The 20,851-nt window shown below is 35.8% G+C and overlaps 1 pseudogene; it reads left to right on the top strand.

Annotated features, from left to right (window-relative positions):
• The first annotated feature begins 3,529 nt into the window (after nucleotides 1-3,529).
• On the top strand, nucleotides 3,530-13,962 carry LOC112857844 (tubulin alpha-1A chain pseudogene; annotated as a pseudogene).
• Nucleotides 13,963-20,851: the final 6,889 nt, after the last annotated feature.

Genomic DNA, 20,851 nt, shown 5'->3' with positions numbered 1-20,851 from the left:
ATAGCACGATGCTATGAAACTTGAAGTCAACCACAAGAAGAAATTTGGAAAGACCACAAACACATGGAGGTTGAAGAACGTTCTACTAAAGAATGAATGGGTTACCTGCTTCCTTAGTGTAGTAGGCAGCACATCGGTCTCATCATAATCTGAAGAATGAATGGGTTAACCAGGAAATTAAAGAAGAAATTAAAAAAATATATGGAAGCAAATGAAAATGAAAACACAACAGTCCAAGCCATTTGGGATGCAGAAAAAGCAGTCCTAACAGGGAACATATATCAGTACAGGCCTACATCAAGAAGCAAGAAAAGTCTCAACTACACAACCTAAGCTTATGCTTAGAGGAGCTAGAAAAGGAACAGAAAATAAAGCCTAAAGCCAACAGAAGAAGGGAATTAATAAATATTAGAGCAGAAATAAATGGTATGGAAAAAAACAAAACAGTATAACAGATCAATGGATAGGAGGAAGAATTAACAAAATCGATAAACTTCTAGCCAGACTTATCAAAAAGAAAAGAGAAAGAACCCAAATAAATAAAATCATGAATGAAAGAAGACAGATCACAACCAACACCACAGAAATACTAACAATTGTAAGAGAATATTATGAAAAATTATATGCCAACAAACTGGGCTATCTGGAAGAAATAGATTAATTCCTAGAAACATGTAAACTACCAAAACTGAAACAGGAAGAAATTGAAAATTTTAACAGACCCATAACTAGAAAAAAACCTGAATCAATAATCAAAAATCTCCCAACAAACAAAAGTCCAGGGCCACATGGCTTCCCAGGGGAATTTTACCAAACATTTAAAGAAGAGTTAATACCTATTCTCAAACTGTTCCAAAAATAGAAATGAAAGGAAAATGTTCAAACTCCTTCTATGAGGCCAGCATTGCCTTGATTCCAAAACCAGAAAAAGACCCCACTGAAAAAAAATGTAGGCCAATATCCCTGATGAACATGGGTGCAAAAATTCTCAACAAGATACTGGCAAATTGAATCCAACAGTGCCTTAAAGGAATTATTCACCACTATCAAGTGGGTTTTATTCCTGGGCTATAGGGGATATTCGCAAACAATGTGATATACCACTTTAATAAAAGAAAGGATAAGAACCATATGATCCTGTCAATAGATGCAGAAAAAGCATTTGGCAAATTACAGCATACATTCTTGATAAAAACCCTCAACAAAGTAGGGCTAGATGGAACATACTTCAACATCATAAGGCTATATGTGAAAGACCCACAGCTAATATCATCCTCAATGGGGAAAAACTGAGAGCTTTTCCTCTAAGGTCAGGAACCAGACCAGGATGTCCAATCCCACCATTGTTACTTAATACAGTACCAGAAGTCTTAGCCTCAGCAGTCAGACTACAAAGAGAAATAAAAGGCATCCAGACCAACAAGGAAAAGGTCAAACTTTAACTATTCATAGATGACATGATATCTATGTAGAAAACCTGAAAGACTACACCAAAAAATTGCTACAACTGATACATGAATTCAGCATGCTTGCAGGATACAAAATCAACATACAGAAATCTGTTGCATTTCTATACACCCGTAATGAAGCAGCAGAAAGAGAAATCAAGGAATAGATCCCATTTACAATTACACCAAAAACCATAAGATGCTAGGAATAAACCTAACCAAAGAGGTAAAAGATGTATACTCTGAAAACCATGGAACACTGATGAGAGAAATTGAAGATGACACAAAGAAATGGAAAACATTTCATGCTCATGGATTGGAAGACCAAATATTGTTAAAAATTTGTACTACCCAAAGCAGTTTACACTTTTATTGCAATCCCTGTCAAAGAATTTTTCATAGAACCAGAGCAAACGATCCTAAAATTTGTTTGGAATGATAAAAGACCCTAAATAGCCAAAGCAGTCTTGAAAAAGAAAGATAAAGCTGGAGACACCATGGTTCCAGACTTAAAGCTATATTACAAAGCTGTAGGCATCAAGACAATATGCTTCTGGCACAAAAACAGACACTTAGATCAGTGAAACAGAATAGAAAACCCAGAAATGGACCCACAACTATATGGTCAACTAATCTTCAACAAAGCAGCAAAGAATATCCAATGGAAAAAAAGACAGTCTCTTCAAAAAATGGTGTTGGGAAAACTGGACATTGACATGCAAAGAAAAACTGAACCACTTTTTTTTAAATGTTTATTTTTGAGAGAGAGACACACACAGAGTGTGAGCAGGGGAGGCACAGAGAGAAAGGGGAGCACGCAGAATCTGAAGCAGACTCCAAGCTCTGAGCTGTCAGCACAGAGCCTAACGCAGGGCTCGAACTCATGGAACTGTGAGATCATGACCTGAGCCAAAGTCAGATGCTTAACCTACTGAGCCACCCAGTTGCCCCAAACTGGACCACTTTCTTGGACCATACACAAAAGTAAATTCAAAATGGATGACATACCTAAATGTGAGACAGGAGTCCATTAAAATTCTAGAGGAGAGCACAGGCAGTAACCTTGTTGACCTTGGCTATAGCACATCTTACTAGCACATCTCTTTAGGCAAGGGAAACAAAAGCAAAAATGAACTATCGGGACTTCATCAAGATAAAAAGCTTCTGCATCACTAAGGAAACAATCAACAAAACCGAAAGGCAACAGATGGAATGGGAGAAGATATTTGCAAATGGCATATCTGATAAAGGGTTAGTATCCAAAATCTATACAGAACTTACAAAATTCAACCCCCCCCCCAAAAAATAATAAATAATCCATTGCAGAAATGGGCAGAAGTTGTGGATAGACATTTTTCCAAAGAAGACATCCAGATGGCTAACAGACACTTGAAAAGATGCTCAGCATCGCTCATCATCAGGGAAATACAGATCAAAACCACAATAAGATACCACCTCACATCTGTCTGAATGGCTAAAATTGAGACTACAAGAAACAACAGATGTTAGCGAGGATGTGGAGAAAGGGAAACCTTGCACTTTTGGTGGGAATGCAAACTGGTGTAGCCATTCTGGAAAACAGTATGGAGATTCCTCAGAAAAACTAAAAATAGAACTATCCTATGACTCAGCAATTGTATTACTCAGTATTTACCCAAAGGATACAAAAATACAGATTCAAAATGTAGATGTTTATAGCAGAATTATCAACAATAGCCAAACTATGGAAAGAGCCCAAATATCCATCGACTGATGAATGGATAAAGAATGGATAAAGTATATATCCATATACTTATGTAAATGTATACACACACACAATGTAATACTGCTCAGCCATCAAAAAGAATGAAATCTTGCCTTTTACAATGATGTGGATGAAGCTAAAATATATTATGCTAAGTGAAATAAGTCAGCCAGAGAAAGACAAATACCATATGATTTCACTTATACGTGGAATTTAAGAAACAAAACAGATGAACATAGAGGAAGGGGTAAAAAGAGAGGGAGGGAAACCATGAGAGACTCTTAACTAGAGAACAAAATGCAGTTGATGCAGGGGAGTTGGGTTTGAGACGGGCTAAATGGGCGATGGTATATTAGGAGGGCACTTGTTGGGAGGTGCACCTGGTTATATGTAAGTTAGGAATCACTAAATTCTACTCCTGAAACCAGTGTTACATTGTATGTTAACTAACTAGAATTTAAACAAAAACTTTAAAATGCAGGAAACAAAGGCTAAGAGAATACCAAAAGGTTGTTACATATACCTTTGTTGTTTACTCAAAGTAATGCTTGTTTGATCCTCTGTGAGATTCCTTTACCACACACACATATCCTTTCTCCCCCTGCCCCCAACTCTGTCTCTCTCTCTGTCTCTCTCTCTGTCTCTCTGTCTCTCTCTGGTCTGAATCTCTCTTTGCCTAAGTAGAATCATATTTTGCTCACCATAATAGTCATTTGTGTCTGGGAGGGAATTTGGGACTTTTTAAAAATCATTCTGTTGGTTCATAGATAAGTGGTCATGACATTCAACATTAGTCCATTTAAGGCGGCTCCACTAGGCAGGTTCTTCTCTGTTCCTTGGTACCATTATTTAAACTGTAAAGTGACAGTGTTTGTGAACCCAGAATTCTCCCAGAAGCCTGGAAAGGTTTATTCCTCATTGCATTTGTTGCATAAAGGGGAATTTATGTGTGTAAGAGAAGTATGCACCATTCCTGATGCAACTTCCTTGAGTAAATTCGTAAGTTGTAAGCTGTTAATACTGTTTTTCAGATTCAATCTTCCACACCTCTATAGCCGCATGGTCCTTCCCCTGTGCCCATTGGCACTCACAATCTGTCATTGACAAACTTGCCTGTTTTGCCAGTTACATTTACTCCAACTGAAATCTGCTGTCCCTGGGTCTCTCTCCTTTCTCCGTAGTCCTCTACACTGGAGCCTGTTTGTCCCCCTTGATGTTTCATAGCACAGGATCTAGAAGTGGGATGAATATCCAACTTGCCTCCAACTGATGGCTGGACCATGTGTCACCCTCTCAAAGCCATTGCTGGTTCTTTTTTGGTTTTTTTGTTTTTCTGTTGTTGTTTTTTTGTTGTTGTTGTTGGTTAAGGGCAGTAATCTGTCTACGGTACCTGCTCTACCAGCAAAATGTTTCATCAGAGGTTTTATCAGTTGCTTCTCATACTTTTCTTGCCCCTTTCCTTTCCAGTACAGATTTCATGGTCTTTCAGATAAACATTTGTTTGTACACACCCACAGTTCCCTTGTACCCCTCTTTCTCTGTTGTATTCACTCAGCAAGATTTCAACCCTCACTGCTTCTAGATTTCTGCTTGTGCTGCTAAACATCTGAGGGAGCGAATGACTTGGCTGATTGATGCCATTTACATTTCTACCCACAGATCTCAACTGGGTCTTTAGCTAACATTTTTCTGATGGTCTCCTGCTCTCTCAGAGGACAATTTTGTATCTTCTTTCTCCTTCTCTGACTCATTTTTATAGAGAAATAGTCATTTTATTCCATCTTCTTTGTCCCTTCCTCCACTTCTTCCTCACCATCCCTTTCCCAGATCTGCTCCTGAACCTGTCTCCCCTCCTGTTATAATGAATGGATTTTGCTTTGTCCCCAAGTACAGCCAACATTAATACATTGCTCCAGTCCATTGTGCTTATTCACAGAAAGCTCATTCACAGAATGAGAAAGCTCATTCACAGAAACTCTCATTCTTTATTCCTTTTTCACTCCCATCAACATAGAATCATACAAAACTACCTCTCATATTTATTTATTTATTTTTTTTAAATTTTTTTTTAATTTTTTTTTCAACGTTTTTATTTATTTTTGGGACAGAGAGAGACAGAGCACGAACGGGGTAGGGGCAGAGAGAGAGGGAGACACAGAATCGGAAACAGGCTCCAGGCTCTGAGCCATCAGCCCAGAGCCCGACGCGGGGCTCGAACTCCCGGACTGCAAGATCGTGACCTGGCTGAAGTCGGACGCTTAACCGACTGCGCCACCCAGGCGCCCCAAAACTACCTCTCATATTTAAAAATAAATCCCATCTTAAACCCTGAAACATCTTTCAACTGTTACCCCTTTTCTTTGTTTTGATTTGTAATAAAAATGTTTGAAAATGTTTTCTATATCTGCTATGTATGCTCATCTCTCCCCTTTTATTTTTCAGCGCCCTCCAGCTGAAACTACTTTTGACAAGGCTAATAAATTAGTTTTTTAAAGGGAAGTCTTTCCGATGGTCTTCAGGAACAATCTTTTTTTTCCCCCTCATTATTGAAAAGAGAGAGTTGAGGTATTAAAAATTAATATTTTCCTTGACCTACTGAAGGCAAAATAAATACGGATACCTGGTGCTGATTCATTGTATGCTTTGAGTTTGGTGGTAACAATCCAGAGAGGACCACAGTGTTACAATGTAAAAGTCACTAGAATTTAAAGTTTTCTATCAATTACAATTTGTAGGCCACAATATTTTTTTGTCATTGTTTTTGTTTTTTGAGAGAGACAGACAGAAAGAGAGCATGCACAAGCAAGGGAGGGTCAGAGGGAAAGGGCAGAGAGAGAATCTTAAGAAGCAAATCTCCATGTTGGGCCCCATGGGGCCCGACCAGGGGCTCCATCTCAAGACCATGAGATCATGACTTGAGCTGAAATCAACAGTCCAAGAGTCAGACGCTCAAGATATTGAGACACCTAGGTGCCCCTTATAGGCAGGAATTTCTAAGTTTCAGTTTTATTTATAAGTTGTAAAATCTATTTCCTGATTTCTGGATTGTTTCATTTTTAATTTTAGTGATATTCCATTTTTTAGAAGTTATATATTGGCAAATAAGATGCTTTACTTAAATTTTATCCAGATTAGAAGATTTTATAAGCTGAGAGATGTTTCTTGAATCATGAAATTATAAGTGTACACAACCTTTAGACATAACATTATGATTTTTAGTCTTTTTAGTTTTCACTAAATCTTACAAATATAATTTTAATATTTTGATGAGTATTAATATATAATTTATTATTTCAGTTCTTTTGGTATGAGCTCCTCATCCCCCAACCCTCTCGTAGTCAGGTTCAGTGCACCCACTGGATTTGGGCACTTTGACTATTTTCAGTGGATGATGTAATCCAGTATGACCCTTATCCATCTTTAAATAACTGTCTGTTTTAAAAAGTTTGTAGGAATTAGTAGTGCTGAAGAAACATCCTGAAGCAATGTGTGTGTGTACACACATTTGTATAAATAACTTATTTCCCAGTTAATTTTAGTGTTTTGTTGTGTATTTTTCTATTGATGGTTGTTCAGCAATTTTTAATCTTCATGTTAAGATTACTTATTTGTGAATGACATCTATGAGTTTTTATTTAAAATATCAAATGCTATTGGGGTACCTGAGTGGCTCAGTTGATTAATCATCCGATTTCTAATCAGGTCATGATCTCACTGTTTGTGAGTTCGAGGCCTGTGTTGGGCTCTGTGCTGACAGCTCAGAGCCTGGAGCCTCCTTCAGATTTTTTTTTTTCCTTCTCTCTCTGCCCCTCCCCCGTTCATGTTCTCTCGTGTGCTCTCTCTCTCGCTCTCTCTCTCTGAAAAATAAACATTAAAATTTTTTTTAAATACCAACTGCTGTGGTATTTCAGTACACTGTTATTTCATCATTTATAACTTCTTTATTTATATTTTGAATTCTATGATTTTGAAACTAAGCCATCTTTAACTGCCAACTTAAGTTTTGACCAAAACAACCTGGGTGTAGAACTCATGTAATTTAGTTGCAATTTAAGTGTGTGTGAAAATTCTTGGAAACTTGTGTGTGTTACATTTGAAACTATTTTCTCTTGTGCATTATCATAGAAGCTTTATACAGCTTTGATTGATTTTCAGTTGATTATAATAATTAAATACTTAATGTTTTTCATTGCTAACATTTGGAGAATGAAAGCTTTTTTGAAGTCAGTTCTTTTGTTCCTGTACCACGATTTCCACATATATTTTAATTTGCTTTTGTTTACTGCACTAGGTCTATCTTGAATTTTCCTGTATCCCCCAAATTTCCCACAGCCCTAGTTACTTTGGTTATTAATATACAGATATTGATCTACGTGTTAGATATGTATATTACATAATTTCCTATGAGCACTATATGTAAGTTAGGTAACACAGACTCCTAACAAATTTATGGCAGAACAGAAAAATTACATTTTTGTTGTTTGTTTTTGACAGTGTGAGCATCTGTTGATATTTTTAATTTATCTGAATTTTACCAAGTGCCTTTATATTCTTATATCTTTTTTTTTCTAGCAGACTCAACTCTTTTGTGTAGTCATCTTTGTCTGGGTTATATACATTGTCACATATGACACAAAGTCATACTGTAACATAAAACATACTACAAGATAAATAACACAAAATGCTTAAAATTTGAGAAACAATTTTCTACTACACAATTGAACTTTGCTTAAGCTAGATGAAATAATGTCACTCATGAATAATTCATATACCTTTAGTTTTTAAATTTCAGGAAAAATAATCATGTATGTAAAAATCCATAAACAAAATACACATGGGAATCATCTAATAACTAAACTACGTAGTCTTTTAAATATTTTGTCTGCCCTAATGACTAGAAATTATTTTTGTGGTACATATACCCAGATGATTTACATTAAGCTGTTAATGTAATTACCATGTATATGGTAAACGTGGTGCTTTTAAGCAGTGATTGTAGCAATGTAAATTAGTAAAACATTTGTTGTAAGCAATTAAGAAAACTATATCAAATCCTTAAACTTTGGTTTATCAATTTTATTTCTGGCAACATATATATATTTTCCATGTGGAAAAAGTTAAACAGTAAGTTGACCTCCATTTTGTGGTTATGTTGTAGAACGTTATCTCCCAGCTTCAAAAGTAGGCACGGGACCAAGTTACGTGAATCATAAAACTTTACTTTTACTGATTATGCCAGCTGGCCTAAGAGATGGACGCCTGACCCGAGACAAAGGCCAAAATAGGTTTCCATATCAAAATAAGCACAGGAAATTTCTGTTTTGAGCATTGAGCTCTTAAGATGGGAGCCTGTAGTTCTGACGACATGGAAATCATGGGAATAGGAAGTCTGAGAGGCAAATTCAAAACATAGCAAGAAGCAGTGTGAGCAAAATTCAGGGGGAAGAGAAAATAACAAAAAACAAAGACAGCAAATCTGATGGTGTTTTGTCACTGAATCAGTTTCTGTTCTTTCTGTGGTATAGTACGTTAACCAATATATTCTCACTTTTATAAAAACCAATTCCAATTGGATTCATGTTTTCTTAACAACTAGAAAACCCTGACTGATGCAAGCTTTATAAGGACCATAGTTATCATACAACTACTTATACTACAACATTAAATACAGAAATCAAAAATGTCTTATCTAGAACATTATTGTAGATGGCATAAAAGAAACAATAAAAAATATATACTTATACCTAAAAAGAAGAAAACATATCAAAATATGAAAAATAGCTGTCTTTGAGTGGTGAGGTTAAAGGGAATTTTTTTTTTGAGATTTTTAAAATTTGTCTTGTCTTATATTTTAAAGACTATTTTAAACTTAGTTGAAAAATGAACTCATGTGTAGAAACAATATGAAACTTTTTAAATTATAGTGTTTAGTTCAATAAAGCTATTTCCTAAAGCAGTGATACAGAAGAGAATTACCTGGAGGTCACAGACAAATGGGCTCCCTCCCCATCCTGCCAAGTCAGAAATGCTAGAAATGGGGCCCAAGCATTCATATGCTTTCCCAGTTTCCAGAGTGACAATGTCTGGGACTAGAACAGAGGTGGTATAAGGTAAAGGTTGGGAGTGTGGGGTTGGGTATTTGACAAACCTGGATTTGAACTTTGGTTCTGCCATTACTAACTGTAACTATACAACATTGAATAAGTTATTTGTTTCCTGTAAGCTGTGACTTTTTTTAATCTCTAAAATGAGGTTATTTTCATTGTGAGAGTGGATGAAACAATGTTTGTATGGCATGTAATATGATAATTAGACACTGTTAGCACTGAAAATAATAAAATCTTATTTAAAAACATGAAAAACATAAATAAAAATTTTAAATGAAATAAAAAAATAAACCCCACCACCATTATTATTAGCCTCCTGTTAGCCTAGCATGATGATAATGCAAGTCAACAGAAAAAAAAATTAAATTGCCTGAAGTTAATTTATGTAAAAATTTCAGGTTTAGTGTGGGGGAAATTTTCTATCATCTTCTCTCCAGGGCATACTTCCAAATAGCTTCATTCTCTGTCAAAAATAACTTCCATGCTTTTTTCTTCTTTTTAATTTTATTAGAAAAGGAATTTTAAGAATCACTAGTGCTGTACTAGTTTCAAAAATAAAAGCAAACAAACAAAAGTCACCTCCAGTGTTCTTTAAAAGGAAAAAAGCAGAGGACATTACTAAGGTTGAATTACCAGAGACATTTACTTGCATCCCAGGTGGTTGGTTCAGGCTTGATCCCCATGACAGCCAATGGCAAAACTGAGTTCATGGAACTACAAGGAAATTTCTAGATGAGGCCAGGTAGTTCAACTCACAATCTGAATTCCAGCCAGCCCTTTAACTGGCAGTAAAATTAAAATAATAGGCAAACAAACATTTGTGAAGTCATCATAGGGAAATCTAAACTAGGGTTTTGTATCCTGGAGCTTTTACAGGTGACACATCAATAAAGTCCATTAATACGTGGTATGAAAAAAAACTAGAAGATACATATTACAACCACTTAAATATAAGATGCTTGAATATATTTCTTTTTAAAAAAAAAACATTATTTATTTACTCCTCCACTTCTATTTTATTATTCTTCCTCAGGAAGAAATAACACAGTTTTGATAATTATTTTATTTTATTTTTTTTTTCAACGTTTATTTATTTTTGGGACAGAAAGAGACAGAGCATGAACGGGGGAGGGGTAGAGAGAGAGGGTGATACAGAATCGGAAACAGGCTCCAGGCTCTGAGCCATCAGCCCAGAGTCTGACGCGGGGCTCGAACTCACGGACCGCGAGATCGTTACCTGGCTGAGGTCGGACGCTTAACCGACTGCGCCACGCAGGCGCCCCTTGATAATTATTTTAAATGTATTTTACACAGATAAACAAACGGTATGATAATATATTTCTGGCTGTTATTTCAACGATGGATTGGGGGGGTGAAATTAGACTCAAGGACATTAATTTGAAAGTTATTAATGTATTTTTGATAGAATAGTCATTGTATGGGTGTGTTTGCAAATTTTCTCCACTGAAATTATATTTTATGCAAGCCAAATGAAATACATGCAGGGCAGAGGGCACTATGTAATTAAATGATTGATTTATTTGTATTAATTAGTTATTCTTAGTTCATTGGGGCAGGGATAAGGGATATGTGTCAGTTGTGTTCATTTGTTGGTTTTGTTTTTTTCCTACTGCTCTGCTATCAGCAGCGAAGGTACTCAGTAATATGTGTTGGGCATTTGACATAGAACATCAATAAGATAATGTATAGGGTGGCAGAATGAGGATACCTCTATTCTTTTTTATCTGGAACAACTCTGAAAACAAAAGACACTAACAAAAAACAAACTAATAGATACCTGAACACTTCAAATCACAAAAATCATAAATGGTTAGGAAGGAGTGCCATGGGAAGAAAGGATCTGATGGGGTGCCAGGAGAGGATCACTCTTGGAGCAGAATGCAGCAAAAGTTTAAAAGATACAGAGGGGTCCAAATAGCAATACTTTGTAACAAATGATTGAAATGCACAGGTTGCTACTAAGACTCATCTAATTAAAAGTAAGCAATATTGTAAAAGGAATATCTGTATAAAGATATTTTAAGGAGCAGGCGTAGGTTGTGGGGGAGGTTAGAGAAAAGGAGGAATGGATCTAGAAAAGCAAAAGGCAAAAAGAGAACATACTTCAGAAAAATGTTGCCATTGGGATGGCAAAATCCCATGAGTTGCAAAATATTGCAACCAAAGTTATTGCTATGAACCCAGAAAAATTTAAAGAAACAATCCTAGATTAAAAGTAAGTTGATGCATAGATGATTTCTAGGAAGAAATTATAATTATGCCCAACAGAAACAGATGAAAACTGAGTTGGCAGAGCTCAGGAAATAAGTGAAAAATAAAACTATCTCAGAAATTAAGACACTATCTGAAAGCAAAACAAAATCAAACTAATGAGACTTCAGGGACTTTTTAAAACACAATACAAATATAGAAGACAAGACACGCTAAAGAAAGTAAACACATAGAGTAGAAACTGATAATGGATTTAATAAGGAAAAAAAAAAAAAGGATACCAAAAACAGATAAAGGAGTGTCAGTATACATTTTGTATCGTTGAATAAAAACCTCCTATCAAGGTGGAAACTGAAAACATATTCTAAAATACCATTTAAGAATACAATCTAGAAGTAAAGATTGGAAAACACATGATGACTAAAGAAAAACGAGTTTAAGGTATGTTTAAAATTGAAATACAACCTAGTAAAGTTATGACTTTTAAAGATAAGTATATAATTCTTTGAGCATTCTGGCAAAAGTCAGATAATTTATAAGGGAAAAATATCAGGCTATCCTTAAAGTTCCCAACAATATACATCATTAAAAAACAGTGTTTGGATAAATGCACAATCATCCAGGAAATAAAGTTGAGCAAAACGTTATATCTAGACAAATTGTTTCAATAGAAAGGCAAGAGTAGATACTTGCAGGTACTATGAGAATTTATTTCCTATAAATCTACCCTGAAAAGACTGTTAAAGGATTAAACCTCAGCTGAACATCAACTGAATAGAGATATGTAGCAAAAATAAACAAAAGAAAACAAAAAACCAGAAGTGAGCATAAAAATGCAATTAACTTTAAAACTAAGTAAAGAATAACCCTTTGAATCAGTTTCAGTATATAATGTGAATAGAATGACAACAAAGAAACAACGTGACTGGTAAAAGTTGGGACGGAAATTAGACAGTTATGTAAGAATATTGATTTTTTTCATCTTTTATAATCAGAAGTTTAAAAGTATCACTTAGCAGATTCTCTTCTATTGACCACCTGAGTCTTGCTGTAAGAAGCAACCACCTCTCCTCTTTCTCTCCACCATCTGCTTGGCAGCTCCAAAGCAGCAACCAGATTGGCAACGCCTCCTGGGAGCTCTGTTGCCTGGAACACAGATGGCATCCATCCCAAGGGTCAGTTGCCAATTGACAAGACCATTGGGGGAGATGACTCCTTCAACACCTTATTCAGTGAGACAGGTGCTAGCAATCATGTGCTCAGTGCAGTGTTTGTAGACCTGGAACCCACAGCTATTGATGAAGTTTGCACTGCCACTTAATGCCAGCTTTTCCACCCTGAGCAGCTCATCACAGGTGACGAAGATGCTGCCGGCAACTATGTCCAAGAGTGCTACACCATTGGCAAGGAGATCATTGACCTTGTCTGGGACTGAATTTGGAAACTAGCTGACCAGTGCACAGGTCTTCAGGGCTTCTTGGTTTTCCACAGCTTTAGAGGGGGCGCTGGTTCAAGGTTCACCTCCTTGCTGATGGAATCTTTCTTTGTTGAGAAGTCCAAGCTGGAGTTCTCCATTTACCCAGCGCTCCCCCACCCCCAGATTTCCACAGCTGTTGTTGAGCCCTATTACTCTGTCCTCACTACCCACACCACCCTGAAGCACTCTGTGGCTTCATGGTAGACAACAAGGTCATCTAGGACATCTGTGATAGAAACCTCAGTATTGAATGCCTAGCCTATACTAACCGAATTAGGTTGATAGGTCAAATTGTGTTCTCCATCACTGCTTCCCTCAGATTTGATGGAGCCCTGAATGCTGATCAGACAGGATTCCAGACCACCCTGGTACCCTATCACTGTATCCATTCCCTCTGGCCACATATGCTTCTGTCATCTCTGCTGAGAAAGCCTACCATGAACAGTTTTCTGTACCATGAAAAGCCTACCAGTACATGCTTTGACTCAGCCAACCAGATGGCAAAATTTGACTCTTGCCATGGTAAATACATGGCTTGCTGCCTGTTGTACCATGGCAGTGTGGTTCCCAGAGATGTCAGTGCTGCCACTGTCACCATCAAGACCATGCATACCATCCAGTTTGTAGGCTTGTGCTCCACTGACTTCAAAGTCAGCATTAAATAACAGCCTCCCACTGTGGTACTTAGAGACCTGACCAAGTACCAAGGTCTGGAGAGTGAGCTGTGTGCATGCTGGGCAAAGCCATAGCCATTGCTGAGGCCTGGGCTCACCTGGACCACAGATTTGACCTGATGTATGCTAAATGTGCCTTTGTTCATTGGTATGTGGTTGAGAGCATGGAGGAAGGAGTTTTTTAAGGCTCATGAAGACATGGCTGCCATTGACAAAGGATTCTGAAGAGGTTGATGTGGATTCTGTTGAAAGAAAGAGTGAAAAGGAAGAGGAATACTAAGGTTAAAAATGTCATCAAGGTACTGCTTTTGCTGGGAAGTTTATTCTGTTTTGAATGTTGAAAAGTTGTGCTTTGATCATTTAATTTGTGTATAACAGTGTATACTCTCATATACAATTACTGACATGTGCTTTAAAACACAGCACTTTGTTACAGACCCAAATTGTCCATTTCTCTAATGGGTTTATAGCTGGTAACACTTGGTATTTGAGTATAGTTTAAGGCATAGAGTAAGCATTAGAAGAACTAATGATTATAGCAATACCTACTAAACTGGTGTTGGAAAAAAGGAATTCGATATATCAATCCATCATTGTTTCTAGTGTCTACAAAATAGGAGATCAAGTGTACAAAGCAATGTTTTAGAAATAAAATAAAACATTAAAATGACCCAAAAGAGAAAAGAAAATTTCCAAAACATAGTATGCTACCCAAGTCACGCACAACAAAGCAAAGAAATATACAGAACACAGAAAAAATAAAGCAATAAAAGGGGAAACATATCATAAAATATGATGCTGGAATGAATATAAATAATATATTATAATATAAATGGGATACACTTATTGAAAGGAAAGAGTCTCAGGCTGTATTACAAAGCACAAGCAAAACAGTACTGTATGTGTGTGATAAATCCAAAGCAGAAAGATTAAAAATAAAAGGACTGTAACAGCATACTGAGGCCACACATATAATACAATATTTATGCTCTTAATACAGACAAATATAAATCACAACATTGAAAAGCATTGCATAATAAAGATGATGTAGGTTGAACTGTGTTCCTATGGAAGACGTTAAAGTCCTAATCCCTGTACCTGTGAATGTGACCTTACTCATGGGAAATAAGGTCTTTTAAATGTAATCAGTTTAGGATGAGGTCCTACTGGATTAGGATGAGCTCTAATCCCATGACCGGGTTCTTAAAAGAGAGAAGTTTGGACAGAGCTATACAGAGGGAAGATGGATATTTGAAGATGGAGGGCAGAGGTTGGAGTTTAACTGTCACAAACCAAACCACAAACAAAAATTACCAGCAACCATGAGAAGTTGGAAAGAATCAAGGAAGCACCCTCTCCTAGTGTCTTCAGAGAAAGAGTGGCTCTGTTGACACCTTGATTTTGGACTTCTAAACTCCCAAACTGGAAGGCAATACAGTCATTTTGTTCTAAATGACCACATTGTGGTCCTTTGTTACGGCAGCACTAGGAATACACTGGGGAAACAAAATTCTGATTAATACAATTCATAAAAAGCACAGCAGTTCAGTGGAAAATTAGGAAAAACACATTGGTCATAGGAAACAATCAATTATTTATCTCAGGCCAAGTAAGATCAAGTATACCAAAGGTGAGTTCACAGAAAAATAAATGACAAATTGAAGTAGATGAAGTAGATGTAATTTAAATATATCAACATCCATACCCTGAAAGAGATAGTACCTAGTATCCTAGTGCCAATTAAATTACTTACTAAAAGAATAAATGACAAAATATTACAGACAACTATAATTCCATTGCAACAAAACTAGAAATTAAGATCAAAATTGTAAATCATGCCTGACAACCTGGTAAAATAAATGAAAGAGCGAGAGGGAGAGAGAGGAAAAAAAAAATCAAGGATAACTGGCAAGGATACGATAGAGATGAATGAAGAGAAAGAGATCAGGTGAGCATATTACCTTAATGTTGGTTTAGCAAAGAAATCAAAGTAAAAAATTCAGTATATATAAAAAATGATAAGGAAAGTAATACATCTAGAATGTATGAGATGCAACTAAAAGAGGGCTCAGAGAAAAATATATAATCTTAAACATTTACATTGTATACAGGTGGAATGAAAATCAAAACGCTTTGAATATGCAAGTCAAAAGATAGAATTAGTATTTGCAACTGTATATTCCCCCAAAGTCTATATTTAGCCTAATTGGAAAATACTGTAACTTTTTCTGGAAGTTAAGATATAAACAAGGATGGTTCTGTTTAGAAGTATCAATGTGGCATTAAAAATTGGAAAGAAGAGGACAAGAAATACAGCATGCCTGAAAAACATAAGAAAATCAGCTGGGAACTTATACCAAATGAGAGAATACAGAAAATAACAAAATTAATATTAAAAAATCAGTAGACTTGCTGTATGCAAACAGCTGTATTTTAAAGTGGCAGAAGAGATCCTACTTCTAATAGAAATTGAAAGATGAAATCACTATGGATAAACCAAAAACTACTGAAGGTATATTTTTTGAAGAAACTATAAATGTTAGTGATACCTAAAAGGAAACTTGAGTGGAGGGAAAAGCATAGTAATCCTGAGTAGGTGGACTCTATGCAGTGAGGATTTAAATTTGCCCTAAATTAATCTATACATTTAATGCAAATCCAGTAAAAATAACAACAGGATGTTTTTCCCTTTGGAATTAGACAAACAGATTCTGTAGATCATATTGGAAAATAGCCATTAGATAATAGAAAAGTTCTAAAAAAAAAAGACTAGAAAGATATGAGAATCAACTCTCCAAATCATACTATAGACATTATCCACCTGAAGTAATGTCAGATGAATTATTGGAACAAAATAGAGTTCACATATAAGCCCATATAAATAGGGGATTTTTTTGTATTTCAAAAATGGAGCATATATCAAGGAAGAAAAGATAGATCATTTGATAAATACCATGGAGAATACTGGGTGAAATATAAAAAAGATATAAATGAAAACGTGGTTATACTTGATGCAAACACGGAAGCGTTATTGTTTTGGAGTGAGGCAGACTTTTCTTAGAATGGCTTAAGTGGTGAAAACCATACCCCAAAATTGATACATTCAACTATATCAACATTTTGCCTAGAAAAACAGAAGAAACTCCATTAGCAGTGTTAAAAGGCAAGAGTACAAAGTAGGAAAAGATATTTCCAACAAATAGCATAAATACAGATAACAGTCATTTTTACTACATATTTTTTTTTATGTATTGGGAAACAAACCAATGGGAAAAAATAGGTGTAGGATGAAAAAATGTTTACAGAAAAATAAATTATGGCTTTTGAATACTTGAGAAGATGCCAAGCTCTACTTACAACATAGAAACATAGAAAGCTGCATTGACCTCCTTTTTCCATTCATCCATGACAGGCATAGATAAAGAAACATTCTCTTTCATTGTTACAATAGTAAATTGTGAAACTTCTGGGGCACCTGGGTGGCTCAGTCAGTTGAGCTTCCAACTTCAGCTCAGGTCATGACCTCATGGTTTGTGAGTTCGAGCCTTGTGTCAGCTTGCTGCTGTCAGCACAGTCTACTTCAGATCTTCTTTTCCTTTCTCTCTCTGCTCCTCCCCAGTTCATGCTCTGTCTCTCAAAAATACATACATATATATATATATAAAATTAAAAATAAACTGTAAAACTTCTGCAAGAGGTCAGCTTGATAATAAATTTAATAATAGTTACCAACATTTAAAATGTACCTATGTTTTGATTTAATAAATTCTATTTTTTTCTTCAAGCACTCTAAAATTTAAAATTTAATAGGTAATACAGAAAGACATATGTATGAGAATCGTTACTCAAACATTTGTTGCAATAGTTAGAACTACTTTCAATGTTGAATAAGATCCTGGATTCAGTCTTGTGGTATAGCTTGATGATATCACTATTTGTGGTGGTATAGGCTTGGATTATATCTGGAAGAATTCACACAAAAAGGGTAATAGTGCTTATATATAAGAAAGCTAACAGGAGAACAAAGAAAGAAGGCATCTTACTTTTCCTGGATGTTACGTTTGTAAGTTTACTTTTTATTTTTAGACATTTATTCATTTATGAGAGACAGCACGAGCAGGGTAGGGGCAGGGAGACACAGAATTTGAAGGAGGCTCTAGGCCCTGAGCTATCAGCATAGAGCCCCACGTGGGGCTTGAGCGCACAAGCTGTGAGATCATGACCTGAGCTGAAGTGGGACGCTTAACTGACTGAGCCACCCAGATGCCTCGTGTTTGTAAGTTTTGATGGTATACTATGTGCATGTGTTAGTCATTCAAAAAAGAAATGAAAGAAAACATAATGGAAGTGCAAGGGCTGTAGGAGGCCCTTCATAAGTAGTGTTTATACTGACTGACTTACAGTATGAAATTTTCCTTTAAAACTTTAGTGTTATATGATTTTGTTTATTGGAATAGTTCTATTTAATTTTTGGAGGCACACAAACTTCCAAAACAGTTAACAAATCAAAAAGTTATCAGTTTTTCCAGCATTGATTTGGTGGCCTATTTATACTTAGTAAGATAGGAAAAAAATTGAAGATGATTTTTTCCCCGAAAATACAGTTATCAAATCACCATTTCCTGCAGGCTTACCTGTTTATATTTGACTCAGAATTGTTGAATGCAGCCCATTTGCATAGGCCAGTTAATAAATCCTCCAAACATTTAATTTGTATGCAAGATATATCTAACCCACAGGCTCTCATCTATCTGGATTTAATTTGATACTCTATTTCTTTATTTTAGAACAGTCTGAATATTTACTACAAAGATTTTAGTTTCCACTAAAATTCTCTCATGGACCTTTTCATTCACTTCACAAATATTTACTTAAGCTCTGGGTGTATGCACTATAGAAGATAGTGGAACAGAGAATTACATGTAAATATCATATTCTGAAGTGCCTTACAAGCCTCTGATTTTTTTGCTGTAATGTGAAATATTTATTTACATTGACATTCAACTTACATTTATTAGGTGGCACACTGGGTTATAAAAATAAATGAGCCATGGTCTCTGATAATCTAGAAGTATAGAGAGATACATGAATGATTAGTTATAATACAGTGTGGCAAATGCAGTATAGAAAGCAGAAGAATATATATATGGCAAAGAAAAAGACTATATACCCCCACGTGGAGAGTGAAAAAGGGGAAATCTTGCTGGAGTTGGTGACTCTGAGTCTGAAGAGATGGGTTGTGCTTAAGGGAAAATAGAAAGAATATTGCCTAGTGGTGAAGCACTAGTTTTGAATCTCGGTTTCTAAAACTAACTACCTTCATGACCATGGGCAAGTTATTTAACTTGTTTATAATAGTAATTATAATAGCCCATACCTGTCATTGTTGATTGAGGATTAAGTGAAATAATTACAATAATACCTGGAGTGTAGTGAGTACACTATAAATATAAGCTAATATCTTATTATTAATTGGGGTAGAGCAGTAGGAAGAAGAAAAGAACCTCATAGGTAAACAAGTTTACTGAGGCAGGAAAAGAAAAAGAGCTCTGTTACTGGGTGAAGTTCAAGGGAAGAATGACAAGTGATGATCTGGCAGGGACCAGATCACTGTGACCTTGAATGTCATCTTTAGGCACCTGGAAATCATGTTGATACGGGGATATTCTTTGCAGGGGAATATTGCAGAGATGTGATCCATGGGTCATGTGGATTCCTGCTTGAGACCAGGTTATCAGCAAAGAAGAGAGCGTCCAAGGTAGGGAGATGGTAAGTGAGCAAACAAGTCATTATTCACGATGCTTTTAACCATTTTTTTGAAATCCAGAACCTCTCTTTAAACAGTTAAGCCTTTCAATTTGCTAAAATGTCAGTTCACTTGAACATTATGGAGAATAAGGAAGTAAGTAAGAGTCTCCCCTGACAAATTATGCCCTCTCTCTGTCGATGTAAATGCTCCTTTAAATCACCCTTAAATTTCTCCTGTATTCCTGAGGAACTGGTTGGGAACCGAAGCAGGCTGTAATAATTTAATCTCCACATAAATTCATAAAGTGGAAGTGACAGGACAGAGTTTCCCCCTACTATACTCTGAATGTTCACATCTCATTTCTGGATGCCATTGAATCTTTGCCCATTAAAGGAACATCAGATTCTTACAAATCTGGTAACTTTCTTCTTATTTGATTTGATGTGGCATTCTGAAGAAATCCAGGACATTTTCCTTCTTTGCTTTTACACATTTGAATTCCGTATAGATGCTTTCAAGGTCTTAGTTGCTGAATCTGCATTGTTGGGATGAAATCATGAGCCTTTTGATTTAATGTAAGAGCTTCATTATTCTCAGCTGTGTCATTTGGTGCCTGAAAATGCCATTAGGATTCATCTAAATAAACAAAACTCTCCTAAAATTTACTTTCTGTCTGAGAACAATAGGAAAAGTAGTGGGAAGGGTAAAGGAAGTTTAAAGAGGATGCACAGTGTAAGTGGGGGAATTGAATGAGAATAAAATATGTACATATTTTCTTGCCTGAAAACTTTGTCTCATGCCAACATTGTGAAAATTTCGGGTAAGTTCAGAGAGAAACCCCCCTTTCCTTCCCAAAAAGGAGAAGTTAATATTAAAGATGTTAAGATATTTTCTCTTTTAGCTTGTGTTTACCTTGTATTTCATAAAGTTGAAATGGATGCTGATTCCTGTGACATTCATATTCTTATTTATTACGTACTCTTTATGGATCAAATTTACTGTATCAGAGAAGGTGGAACGAGTATCACGTACAGTCTTACCTGTGAAATCAGGCTTTGAGATAAAAAAACAATTACCTTTTCCAAAGAAAGATCTTACTGTTAAAGTGCCTCAATGTAAATAAATAAATAAATAAATAAATAAATAAATAAATAAATAAATAAATAAAATAATTGAGAAGTAGAGCCTGGGAGGTTACCTAAGACTTCTGTTTTCTAAAGTGGTGATATATAGCAGAGCACTAAATATGATCTCGGGTATAATACTACAATGGAATTCAATTAAATGGAAACAAATAATCAGGAAAATGTTACTGTTTTAATTCTCTTTTTGGTTCTTCTGATTATTTGAGGGCAGCATTGTGTTAAAGCTGCCTTGTTGATGTCTTGAGAGCTGATGCTTTGCTTCTCTCCTTTAGTTC

The sequence above is a fragment of the Puma concolor genome, chromosome A2 (assembly GCF_028749965.1).
Source record: "Puma concolor isolate L17-30 chromosome A2, mPumCon1.1.hap2, whole genome shotgun sequence".
Lineage (NCBI taxonomy): Eukaryota > Metazoa > Chordata > Mammalia > Carnivora > Felidae > Puma > Puma concolor.
The sequence above is the reverse complement of the archived record's forward strand: the minus strand, read 5'-3'. Positions and strand labels throughout refer to the sequence as shown.